Here is a 13820-nt window from a genome sequence, read left to right on the forward strand (position 1 = left end):
CTCTTTTCAGTTCAGTTCAGTCAGTTCAGTTCAGTCGCTCAGTCGTGTTTGACTCTTTGTGACCCCATGAATCGCAGCACGCCAGGCCTCCCTGTCCATCACCAACTCCCAGAGTTCACTCAGACTCACGTCCATTGAGTCGGTGATGCCATCCAGCCATCACATCCTCTGTCGTCCCCTTCTCCTCCTGCCCCCAATCCCTCCCAGCATCAGAATCTTTTCCAATGAGTCAACTCTTCGCATGAGGTGGCCAAAGTACTGGAGTTTCACCTTCAGCATCATTCCCTCCAAAGAAATCCCGGGGTTGATCTCCTTCAGAATGGACTGGTTGGATCTCCTTGCAGTCCAAGGGACTCTCAAGAGTCTTTTCCAACACCACAGTTCAAAAGCATCGATTCTTCGGTGCTTAGCTTTCTTCACAGTCCAACTCTCGTATCCATACATGACCGCAGGAAAAACCATAGCCTTGACTAGACAGACCTGTGTTGGCAATGTCTCTGCTTTTCAATGTGCTATCTAGGTTGGTCATAACTTTCCTTCCAAGGAGTAAGCGTCTTTTAATTTCATGGCTGCAGTCACCATCTGCAGCGTCTTGTAATTTCATGGCTGCAGTGATTTTGGAGCCCCCCAAAATAAAACTCATGCTGTTTCCACTGTTTCCCCGTCTATGTCCCATGAAGTGATGGGACCGGATGCCATGATCTTCGTTTTCTGAATGTTGACCTCTAAGCCAACTTTTTCAATCTACACTTTCACTTTCATCAAACTGCTCTTTTATCCTGTCCTTATTTCATTGAGGCTGTCTCATTCCACTGTAGTTCTCTTGCTTCTGATTCAACTGTCCATTCTTCTCCCCATATACTGATGCTCACTTGTTTCACTGAACTTCTAAGTATAGTGCAGACTTCTTATATCAGCTATTGCATATAAATGAGACATTCCATCTATCGCATGTCATGAGTAAATTTTCTCTTCCACCTGGACTAAATTATCCCACCCTTCTCACTGCTAACCCCTGGTACTCGTCCTGTTCCCTTCTTCATGTTCTTCCTCAGAGAAGCTGTCTGTAACCCTCCTTCAGCTGGATTAAGTGGCCAATCCCTGTGGTCTCTGTTAGTCCTATGTGGAACTTTCTCATTGCACACCTAAACTCTTATTTCAGTTGTTTGTTTTCTTCTCTGTGTTCCTGGAAGGCTGGGACTAAGTTGAGTTTGCTTTTATAGTCCCAGACTCTCACCAGAACTGTATCTGGCATGTGATCGGTATATAATAAATATGTTTGATATATAATTATTTTTACAATTTTTCTTTGCATTTAATTATTTTCCAGTGTTCAATATTTGTAAGTTTGACCTAGTTGTTGTATGTGTGGCCTGGAGGAGATGAGTAGGGGAGTGCTAAGCAGTGACCAGTGGTGACAGTGATAAACTGCTTGGGACTGTACATTCGTAAGTGTCCGTGTAACATAAACTTAATTAATATTACCTTTTGATGGTGTACTTTGAAAAATGTTGAAATTTTCATAGCTGTATATTACCTGACTGATACTGTTTCCTGGGCCAATGAGATTTATAGATACTCTTATTTTCATTAATTATAATTAAAATCTTTGTTTCTTCCCATTTTTTAAAAATACATATTATCATTGGACCAATCATAGAAAAAGGATAGTTGATTTTAGTGATTTTACTAAAAATAGTAATTCTATTGAATAGTTTCTCCATTTTTTATTGGTGTAGTTTTATTCTAGAGTTGGATCTAATGTGTATAACATAGCATTTGGTTTTCTAAACATTCCTGATTTTCAACAAGTCACATGAAAATATGTTCATTTGAACATTTTTAATATGTATATTATTATTAGAAGAACACAGCTAAATTCACTTAATGACTTTTATAAAATATAAGATTGTGTGATTATAAACTGTGAAGCCAAGTAACTAAGGATATTTTTAGAGCAAGTTATTCCAATAGCAACACTTATTACTGCAATATGTGAGAATCACATATACTTTTATTATTTATTTCACTCCCTATTTCTGCAAGTATATTAATAACCATGCATTTTATTTCTATGAGTAGATATGTTTATCTTTTTGCATAGTGTCATGCTAGTTGTTGCATTAGAAATTCTTTTAAATGAAAATTAGTTGTTATATGATACAGAAGGTATACGTTTTTTTAAGCTGTTTATTTAAATGATAATGTTTCTTATATTTCTCTAAATAAAAAAAGATGATGCAAAACTGGGCATACACTTCAACTGATTGTGAATATTACTCTATATAGCTCATCTGTTATACTTCTATTTTAATGTCTTCTTAAAGGGTGTAAAAGTAGTTGAAACTGCTCCCTCAATTGTTGGTCGTATACAGGTACTGTTTTTATTGGTTCATAGGTACCAAGCTTTACCCAAACTGTGAAGTGCTGTGGATTTCTTTGTGAATCACCATATCTAAGCTAATGTGGTGGTGGTTTACAAAGTAATTCATAGTGCTTCACAGGTGCTTCTGCAGTTGATCTACATCTCGAAGCCTAGGATCCCTTTACTGAGCCATTGAGAACAAGCTACTTTGTATTACAAGACTTACAAGGTCAAGAGATCCCTGGTAAATATACTGTAGAATCCTTCCATTTGGTACTTAGAGTTGATTATTATCAAAGTTGTGTCAAATGCACCAGAAATTTGATTTCTTTACTTAATACGTATTTTGCATAGTTGGTATATCTTATCTCTTCTGTTATTTTTCTGAAAAGTAATTTTATAATACTTCTTGGTTAAGAAACATAATACATCAGAAAGAAATTCATTAAATGGATATTTCCACCCAAATAATAAACACGCCATTTGAAATTTGAAGATTTTAATTTTCATTAGTATACATACTCATGTAGAATTATTCTGCATAAAGTCTATGTCAAATTAGTGAATTAATTAAATATTTAACTGCTAAATGGCCAAGGGCTTATAAGAATCCTTGCTATGCGATACTTCTGTAAGTAACCAAGATTTCATTTCATTCACACCAGGAAAACATTGTTGGTGTAGGCAAAGAAACAACGTTAACGTGTCAAATTGTATATTATGAAGGAGCATGTTAAATTAGGTATATTTTGGACACTCATTTCCATTTACCTTTTGTGGGACCAGTTTTCTTTGTTCTCATTTTATGATTCAAAAAGATTGAGTTACCTTCCCGAGGTCACAAAAGCCTATTTTCTTGCTGACATGTTTATTAAAACAAAGAACTTTGTGGTTATTTCAGTCATTAGAATTACTTAGGCTGGTTGATTCATGAACCATTAGTCAAACATTGGATGATTAACTGTTTTACTAATTGATTTAGATTCCAAATTGTTCTGTCGACCTTACCACATCCTCTTATTTACAGGGCTAGAACTTAAGACTTATCTCTGCTCAATGATATGACCACAGGTCTTTCATAACTGAATACTTTTGGTCTTTTACTTCTTAAGTGGCATGTTTGTGCACCAAAATGGCAGTGGTATAGGTTTCTGAAATTACTTGTGAATCTTCATTCGGTGTATCTTTTGTATTCATTATGACTTCATTTTTGTCTTATGTTTGATTCTTTAGAAGTGGGTTGTGAATATATCTCATAAAGTTGGGGGGCTTAAAATAAATTATTGCACTAAGTCATTAAGTCCTTTCTTCTGATAGGTAAAAAAATCAATATATTATTTTAAATTGATATGTAATCAAAATGATGAACATCATATATGTGGCATATGATGATTTTGACATTGAAATATATCTTATACAAACATGATTAGAGATTCTTCACACAAAAACACTTTGCTGCTCTAAATTAATTTAAAAGTATGATACAAATGTATTATCCTAATTGACTAGTCTTTAATTTATCAGTAGTTTTAATTATCACGCCTTCCATGAAAAATATATATTGTTTCTCTTAAGCCTCTGTGTTCATAAGTAAGCTCCTCAGGGCTCTAGGATTCCCTGTGTTTTCATTGTGAGCTCCATTGCTGGTGTTTGTGGATGGGTTTGAAAAGCAACTGAAAAGATAGATTTCTGAGATACCATTGACCTAGAACCCTCTGATTTTTCTATTTTATTTAAGAGCTCTACTTGAAAATTTTTCTTTGAGCTAAAGATGCCATTTTTAATGAGAATACTTACAACTGCTGATTTATAAATTTAGAAAAATTTGCAACATTTTTTCTTGAGAGCATATTTAATTTATCAGAGATAAAATTAGGTTTATTCTCATATCTTATAATTATGCACTTTTATATTATATCATCATTCTATATTTAAGCCTAGCATTGCTAACTCTTTTCATTTTTAAGATAAATACACAAAGGTTTACAAACAAGATATTAATTTGGGGTACAATTTTCAGTAGAACACATGTTCAAAATGGACTTACACTTTCTTTCTAGGGCCAAAGACAGCATTAAGCACTCCTAACTTTTGTGAAACCTATATGAGAATACATATTAGAAAGTGAGTGTGTTAGAGTTCTTCAGAGAAACAGAGCCAATAAGATGTTTGTGTGTGTGTGTGTGTGTGTGTGTGTGTGTGTGTGTGTATACACATAGAGAGGGAGAGATACTTATCTTAAGGAATTGGCTCGTTGATTGTGAAGGTGTGACAAGTCTGAAATATGATGGGATAGATGAATAGACAGGAGACTCAGGAGAGAGTTGCAGTTTGAGTCTAGGACTCAAACTCAAATTCTGCTGCCAGAATTTCTTCTTGTTCTGGGGTGGTCAGTCTTTGTTCTATTAAGGCCTTCCTTCAACTGATAGGGTGAGACCCGCCTACATTATGGAGGGTAGTCTGCTTTATTCTTAGCCCACTGATCTAAGTGTTATTCTGATCCAAAAACACCTTCAAAGCAAAACAAAACAAAAACGCCTTCACAGAAACATCCAGAATAATGTTTGACCAAATGGCAAGTCACCCAGGTACAGCCAGTGAGAACAATCGTTGTTGGCTTTTTTTTTTTTTTCAATGAATTAAAAATTTTATTTGTGAGTTGATGATTTGATGTTATTTCTAAGATTTTCTTAATTATTTAGTACATACAGCTCTGTATATGTGGACTTTCATATATTTATATTTCATTTCATTTAGTGGAAGTTTAGTTAGTTGTAGATGTTCCTTTGGTTAAATTTCCAGAAAAAAATATTCTTCATCTGAAAGAATAGCAGAAATAATTACAACCTAGACATGTCTCATTAAATGTTTACTTTCATTTTATGGAAGTCAAACTTTTAAAATGAATTAATAAGCTTTAAAAAACTTAAGTTTAAGCACTAGTTTAAAAAACTTATGATTACTATCAAAACATAAATTTAAAAAGCCTTTCTTTTTTATCTTTTTCATTTTTATAGAATTCTTATTCTATGTATTCTTTTGTGAACTTACAGGACCAGATGTACTATGGATACTAAATAAATATTTGCAGAGTGAATGAATGAAATTTGATTATTATAATCTTTAAAAATAAATTTGAGCAATGGTGAAAAAAATGTTTATGATTATTAGCTTCATCTCTGATCCTAGCTTTTTCTCTTAATGCATCTTCCAAACTTATGGCAAAACTTCAACAGAAGTAAATGATCACTTCATCTAAAAATTAATGAAATGGTGAAAACCATTTTTTTTTCAGTTGATAAGTTGTGTCTGACTCTTTGTAACCCCATGAACTGCAGCATCCCAGACTCCTGTATCTTCCACTATTTCCTGGAGTTTGCTCAAATTCATGTCCATTGAGTTGGTGATGTTCTCTAACCATCTCATTGTCTACTGCCCCATTCTCCTTTTGCCTTCACTTTTTCCCAGCATCAGGGTCTTTTCCAGTGAGTCAGCTGTTCACATCAGGTGGCCTAAGTATTGAAGCTCCAGCTTCAGCATCAGTCCTTCCAAGGAATATTCATCGTTGATTTCCTTTAGGATTGACTGGTTTGATCTCCTTGTTGTCCAGGGGACTCTCAAAAGTTTTCTCCAGCACCATAACTGGAAAAACATCAGTTCTTCAGTGCTCAGCTTTCTTTATGGTCCAACTCTCACATGCGTGCATGAGCCAAAGAAAACAAGAAAAAACCACAAGAGGGTAAATGGGTATCATATTAAATGTGAGTGAAATACATAGAAAAAAGAAGGATTTAGCCTGTTAGGAGTCTGAGTTTTAAAAAGTTCTAGTTCATTTGGATGCATACTTTGGAAAGTACTTCAGCTGAATTACTCAAATTCTGAAGATATTAGCCATGTACTAATTAGCAGCTAGTAGAATATCAACCTTTTATTTTCGTGTGGGTATACTTAAGTGGTGTAACTGAGCACCACTGTAATCAGTGTCCTAATTTTGTCTCCTTGAGAGACTGTATTTTTATAGCCTGTTCCCCAAATAATAATTAGAGGAGTAAATTAAATCTCTGCAATTCTGCATTAGAAAATAAGGTGGTGAACTATATGCAGAGAGAAGAATTGGGGAAAGTAAACAACCTTAGACTCTTAAAAATAGCTCTTCTTAGAGAAGCAACTAAGATTTATAGGGATCTCATTTAATCACTAAATTGACATTATTGCCCTGTTTTACAGATGAAGGAATGAGAGTGCCCTAGCTTGTAAATCTCTGTCCTTTCTATCATATGACACACTGCCTATATGCAAAATTTACATCCTTGAGGCCTTACAACTTATGAGGAGAAATTTCAGAATAATAAGGAAAAAACTCACGAAAGCTACATTTGGAAACTATTTCTTTTTGTCCCTAGTACTTAAATTATAATAACTTCATCAGATTCCCATTTTTATTCATTTTTTTCTATGAGGATATTCTCCTCTTTGTTGTGCTACTTTGAATGGTATGTTGCAAAATATACCCTGATTTTTGAAAAGTCTTCTCTAAGCAGATACTTTTTGTCTACCAGAGGTCTCCTCGGTAGGCAGGTAGATATTTTCATGTGAATTAAATGTGTGAACCCAAGGTAATCATTATCCTGATCAAAACCAATCAGCTTTCCATATAAACAGATGACCCAAAATCAGCATTTCAGAGTCTGTGATGTGGGACTGCATGGAACCCTTTGGTTACTAGCTGGTGAACATACCAGGTATGAAGAGCTGACTGAGTAGACAGAAAAAGACAGAGAATACATGAGAATGTAATAGTTATAATGTAGCAAACTCCTTTATCAGGCAATGGAGAGATTAGAGCTATAGTCCTTCATTGGGGGTGGGGAGAACAAATAAAAACTGCAGGGTAATAGCCTTATGTAATTTGAGAAAACTTCTCAGGTGATTTTTACATGTTCATCTGCCTGAGAACCACTGACCTGAAATTTCCTAAGGTCAAAAATCATACAAACTCTTGGAGAAGAATAGAGAAGATAACCATATAATCAGTATGAAGTAACATAAAGCTGGAGGAGGGAAATCTTTACAACTCAGAATCAAAAGCATCTTCTCTTCCTAAGGCAAGGTTACCATGGAAACACCGGGGCCTGAGAGCCTGGGGCACAAGCTTGGAGCTCAGGTCTGAATGGAAACAGTGTGTTAAAGAGAGCATATTAACTATTTGATAGTGCCTATCTAGAGCTAGGAATTCAGAGGGCAAATAAGTGAAATATCTAGAACAATGCTGTCCAATAGAAATATAATGTAAGCTGCATAGGGAAGTTAACGTTTTCTAGTTTTCAAATAGGTTAAAATTAATTTGAAACATTAAATATAATCCTATGAATCAAATTTAATAATATATTTAATAATATAATAAATTTAATTGTATATTTTATTTAACTCACTATTTACAGAATGCTCTAATTTCAACAAGTAATTGTGTAAGAATTGTTAATCAGATTATTTTACATTCTTTATTTGTGGTATTAAGTCTTCAGAATTTGAGATATAATTCACACTTACAGCACATCTCAGTTTGAAAGCAAATGAAAGTGATAGTCACTTAGTCACTCAGTCATGTCCAACTCTGCAACCTGTGGACTATGGTACACCAGGCTCCTCTGTCCATGGGATTCTGCAGGCAAGAATACTGGAGTGAGTTGCCATTTCCTTCTCCAGGGGAGCTTCCCAACACAGGGATTGAAGGCAGATTCTTTACAGTCTGAGACACCAGGGAATCCATATGTCAAGTGCCCAGAAAGTCACCATGTAGCTAGTAACTATGGCATTGCATAGTTCAGATATAGAGGACAAATGCGAATGTGAGTTGAAATTCTCACATGCCTAGCTAAGTCTGTTTTGTCAGTTTTCCCAAGTATAGCACATGGAGCTCAGCTGAGTGCTCTGTGATGACCTAAATGGGCAGGATCGGGGTGGAGTGAGAGGGAGGCTCAAAAGGAAGGGGGGTATATGTATACATATAGTTGATTCACGTTGTTGTACAGCAGAAGCTAACACAACATTGTAAAGCAATTTTTCTGCAATAAAAAAGAATGCATATACAAAATTTTAAAATGACAACAAAAAATAGCAGTGGAAAAAAAAAAAGAACCTGGTAGATTATAGTAGTTAGAAAGCTGTGTTCTCAAATGCGTGGATTTGATGCCTGTTCCTACCACTATGTAGCTCTGTGTGTGTCCTTTGGTCACATATCCTCAGTGTTCTGCTGTTTTCTCACCTGTCAAATAGGAAAATAACCATTTCCTCATAAGGTTTTTATGAACATTACTTAGGCTACAGTAAGGGCTTCAGGAGCACATAACAACAGCTCAAAAATTACTGGTCCTGATTCTTTTGGTTGTTGTAACCTGGCTTTTGAATGTCAGAATTAATCAAGATTCAGTTCTAGGCTCCATTGATTTTTTTCAAGATACTCTGGAAAAATTCTTTCTGTGACAAGGGCTCCAGTTCCTACTTTCATGACAGTAATACACAGATTTTAATCTGAGGCTTAGACTTCTCTTTTGCAAATCGAAGTAGCTACTAAAATCCCGGACAGATCTTCTTAGGTGACTTAAAGTGGAAGTTGTTCTATCGTGTCAGACTCTGCAACCTCATGGATATACAGTCCATGGAATTCCCCAGGCCAGAATACTGGAGTGGATAGCCGTTCCCTTCTCCAAGGGATCTTCCCAAGCCAGGGATCGAACCCAGGTTTCCCGCGTTGCAAGCAGATTCTTTACCAGCTGAGCCACCAGGGAAGCCCAAGAATACTGGAGTGGGTAGCTTATTCCTTCTCCAGGAGATCTACCTAACCCAGGAATCAAACTGGGGTCTCCTGCATTGCAGGCGAATTCTTCACCAGCTTAGCTACAAGGGAAGCCCTTAAAGTTATCTCAAAATCAACATATTGATACTAGAGTGCAGAATCACCTCCTTTGAGTTCTGCCCTTCATCCAAATAAACAAACTGAAAGAGAGATCTTTTTCTTTCTGACAACTAATAACTGTACAGATGTATAAGCTGAAAATTTAGAGATAACCCTTGATCCACTCTCCCTCTTCTCCCGTCACCAAAATCCTATTATCAAATAATCTCCTGTAAATTTCTTAAATCCATCTTCATCTTCACTGTATTTTTACCATCACCAGTTTACCCAGGGTAACATCATCCTGTGGATTATCACAATAGCCTCCCAAGTACTCTAACTTTATCTGTTTTACTTAAGGTATCAATCTGATTATTTTATTCCCCTCCTTAAAAAGCTCCAGTAATTCCCCATGTGTTCCGGACTTAATGACTGAGATCTTTTATGTGAGCTAAAATTTACCACTGCCTGCCTCCAGCCTTTCCCTGGGCGCTAGTCACTGTGATTTAATTTCAGTTCTTATGCTTCTTCTTGTCTCAGTCTCAGTACGTTTGCAGAAGTGAATCCATCTATTCAGAATTTTCTACTCTCACCTGCTCTTCTAGTTAATTCCTGCTCATCCATTACTCATCAGTATAGTAAGGCCTCTCTGATACCTAGTCTCACAGCATACACAGCACCATCATAGTTTGTAATGTCTTTATTTATCAAGTTATTGATTAATATTAGCTTCCCCTACTTGACTGTAAGTTTAATGATTGAAGGGCTCATTATATAATTATATCATCATTATTTGCAATGAGAAATATAGTTTCTGCCGCAAAGAGGATGCTCAGTATATACTCTGGAAAGGAGATCAGAAACCAGAAAATGTTAGAGGTAAGCACAAAATCTTCATAGAAATCAAACCACTTTTCTTATTACAACAAAATTCTTTTCCCCTCGAGAGTGCCGGACTGTTACTATTACTGTTTGCCTCCCATTCATTGAAATGATGAAAATTGGTTCCATCCCCCAAACCTGGCAGAAGATTGCTAGGCTGCTTGACAGTTCTTGGTCTGTCCAAATAACTGTCTTACAGAAATATAGACCAATGGAACAAAATAGAAAGCCCAGAGATAAATCCACACACATATGGACACCTTATCTTTGACAAAGGAGGCAAGAATATACAATGGAGTAAAGACAATCTCTTTAACAAGTGGTGCTGGGAAAACTGGTCAACCACTTGTAAAAGAATGAAACTAGATCACTTTCTAACACCACACACAAAAATAAACTCAAAATGGACTAAAGATCTAAATGTAAGACCAGAAACTATAAAACTCCTAGAGAAGAATATAGGCAAAACACTCTCTGACATAAATCACAGCAGGATCCTCTATGATCCACCTCCCAGAATTCTGGAAATAAAAGCAAAAATAAACAAATGGGATCTAATTAAAATTAAAAGCTTCTGCACAACAAAGGAAAATATAAGCAAGGTGAAAAGACAGCCTTCTGAATGGGAGAAAATAATAGCAAATGAAACAACTGACAAACAACTAATCTCAAAAATATACAAGCAACTTATGCAGCTCAATTCCAGAAAAATAAACGACCCAATCAAAAAATGGGCCAAAGAACTAAATAGACATTTCTCCAAAGAAGACATACGGATGGCTAACAAACACATGAAAAGATGCTCAACATCACTCATTATTAGAGAAAAGCAAATCAAAACCACAATGAGGTACCACTTCACACCAGTCAGAATGGCTGCGATCCAAAAATCTGCAAGCAATAAATGCTGGAGAGGGTGTGGAGAAAAGGGAACCCTCCTACACTGTTGGTGGGCATGCAAACTAGTACAGCCAGTTTGGAGTACAGTGTGGAGATTCCTTAAAAAATTGCAAATAGAACTACCTTATGACCCAGCAATCCCACTTCTGGGCATACACACTGAGGAAACCAGAATTGAAAGAGACACATATACCCCAAAGTTCATCGCAGCACTGTTTATAATAGCCAGGACATGGGAACAACCTAGATGTCCATCAGCAGATGAATGGATAAGAGAGCCGTGGTACATATACACAATGGAGTATTACTCAGCCGTTAAAAAGAATTCATTTGAATCAGTTCTGATGAGATGGATGAAACTGGAGCCGATTATACAGAGTGAAGTAAGCCAGAAAGAAAAACACCAATACAATATACTAACACATATATATGGAATTTACAAAGATGGCAATGACGACCCTGTATGCAAGACAGCAAAAAAGACACAGATGTGTATAACAGACTTTTGGAATCAGAGGGAGAGGGAGAGGGTAGGATGATTTGGGAGAATGGCATTCTAACATGTATACTATCATGTAAGAAGCGAATCGCCGATGCAGGATACAGCATGCTTGGGGCTGGTGCACGGTGATGACCCAGAGAGATGTTATGGGGAGGGAGGTGGGAGGGGGGTTCATGTTTGGGAATGCATATATACCCATGGTGGATTCATGTCAATGTATGGCAAAACCAATACAGTATTGTAAAGTAAAATAAAGTAAAAATAAAAATTTAAAAAAAAAAGAAAAAGGAAAAAAAACAAAAACAAATAACCGTCTTATAAATTTGCTCCCCCCAGTTCCCTTGTTTCCATCCTGATCAAAACCCAAAAGAGAATGCTTTGTTTATTTATATTGAACTGAAGTAAAGTTCACTTACAATATTATTAGTTTCAGGTGTACAAGATGGTGACTTGATATTTTTATACATCACATACCATACAAAGTTATAACTATATTCCCTGAGCTGTATGTTAGATTTTTGTGACCTTTTAGTTAATAACTGGTAATTTGTGACTCTCAGTCCCCTCCATCTATTTCATGAATACCCCCTCTAGAAATCCCTCCCCCCTGGAACAAACCTGGAAATCACTGGTTTGTTCTCTGTTCTGTGAGTGTTTCTGTTTTATTTGTTGTTTATTTTGCTTTTTAGATTTCACATGTAAGTGAAAACATACATATTTGTCTTTCTCTGACTTGTTTTATTAAGCATAATGCCATCTAGGTCCATTATTATTATCTCAAATGGTGAGATTTCTTTTTCTATGGCTGAATAATATTCTTTTTTATCCTTGCATCTGTCTATGGACATTCAGGTTGCTTTCTTATCTTGGTTATTGTAAATAGTTTCAGTGAACATTGAGGTGCATATATCTTTTGAATTGGTGTTTTTGTTTTCTTCAGATCCATACGCAGGTTTGGAATTTCTGGATAACATAACAGTTCTATTTTTAATTTTTTGAAAGCTTTTTGTACTGTTTTCCACAGTGGCTGTACCAATTTACATTTCCACCAACAGTGCAGGATGGTTCCCTTTTGTCTACATCCTTCCCAACACTTGTTATTTCTTATTTGTTTGTTTGTTTTATGATATTCATTCTGACAGGTATAAGGTGATATCCCATTGTGGTTTTGATCTTTTCATGTACCTGTTAGCCATCTGTGTGTCTTCTTTGGAAAAAAAAGATGCTATGCAGGTCTTCTACCCGTTTTTATTTTTAATTTTTTCCTAGATATTGAGTTTTATGAGTTCTTTATGTATTTTGGATGTTAGAAGAAGGTACTTTAACTCTGCTTCTGCCTAGGATTCTCCTGTGCAGTCCAGCTAGAAAGCCAGAATATTGCCCTAGGCAAATATAGTCAGAGATTGGAGGAAGGAACCAAAGTGATTGATCCCTACGGTGTGAGAGCAAACCAGCATTGCCTTAACCAGTCTGGGACTTGGGATCCAATCAGTGGTGTGTGGGACAGGAAGTGCCTGACAGAGCTGCAGGTACCCAGGGTAGAATCAACCGCTGAATGTTTGCTTCTCATGAAAAAATAAAAAGTTAAAGGGATTACTTGTATGTGCATGTCTGGGACACCAATCTTGTTACATTTTCTGTGACATATATATGAATTATAAACTTTCCAGCAGTGAGAAGAAAGATTTAAATAACTAAAATACTTGAAAATGAACAGCATGAAGGCTGTATATATATATATAATACCTACCTGATCATTAAGTGTTCATATAAGGTAAATTTAAGATATCTACATTTTATGAATTTGAGACCCAGATATATTGGTGATAAAAACAAAATGTACATAAACACATGGCTTCTATTTAAAGTTGCATTTCTCTGCTGCCATTTTTCATTACAACAGCTTTCCAACACAGTACTAAAGATAGCTCGTTTTGGAACCCATTTGCCTGTCTTTTAATCCTATACTGAAAGGTGCTTTGCACTGTCCTTTTGCACTGCTACAGTTTTCTGCTTCCTGGTCACTTCCTTGGAGGGTTTCAAATAGGCTGCTTCAGATCAATCAGGCGACTTTTAAAAATCGCCTTGGAAAACGCAGTGATAGTCAAGTGCACCAGCTAAATAGCTGCTGTTTATCAATCTTGGCAGGGAATTCAAGGCTATACAGTCAGTCCCAAAACCTGGTCAGTAGCATGGGTGGATTTACATTTTAATGTCATTCACAATTCCATTAGTAGTTATACTTTGAAACAGAATTACTTATCATGTACTGATTT

The 13820-nt window shown here is 36.0% G+C and overlaps 1 non-coding gene across 1 annotated transcript; it reads left to right on the forward strand.

Annotated features, from left to right (window-relative positions):
* On the forward strand, nt 2421-2501 carry MIR876 (microRNA 876). Its single transcript, NR_129797.1, has one exon. It is a non-coding gene; the product is annotated as a microRNA 876 (primary transcript).

The sequence above is a fragment of the Capra hircus genome, chromosome 8 (genome assembly GCF_001704415.2).
Source record: "Capra hircus breed San Clemente chromosome 8, ASM170441v1, whole genome shotgun sequence".
Taxonomy (NCBI): domain Eukaryota; kingdom Metazoa; phylum Chordata; class Mammalia; order Artiodactyla; family Bovidae; genus Capra; species Capra hircus.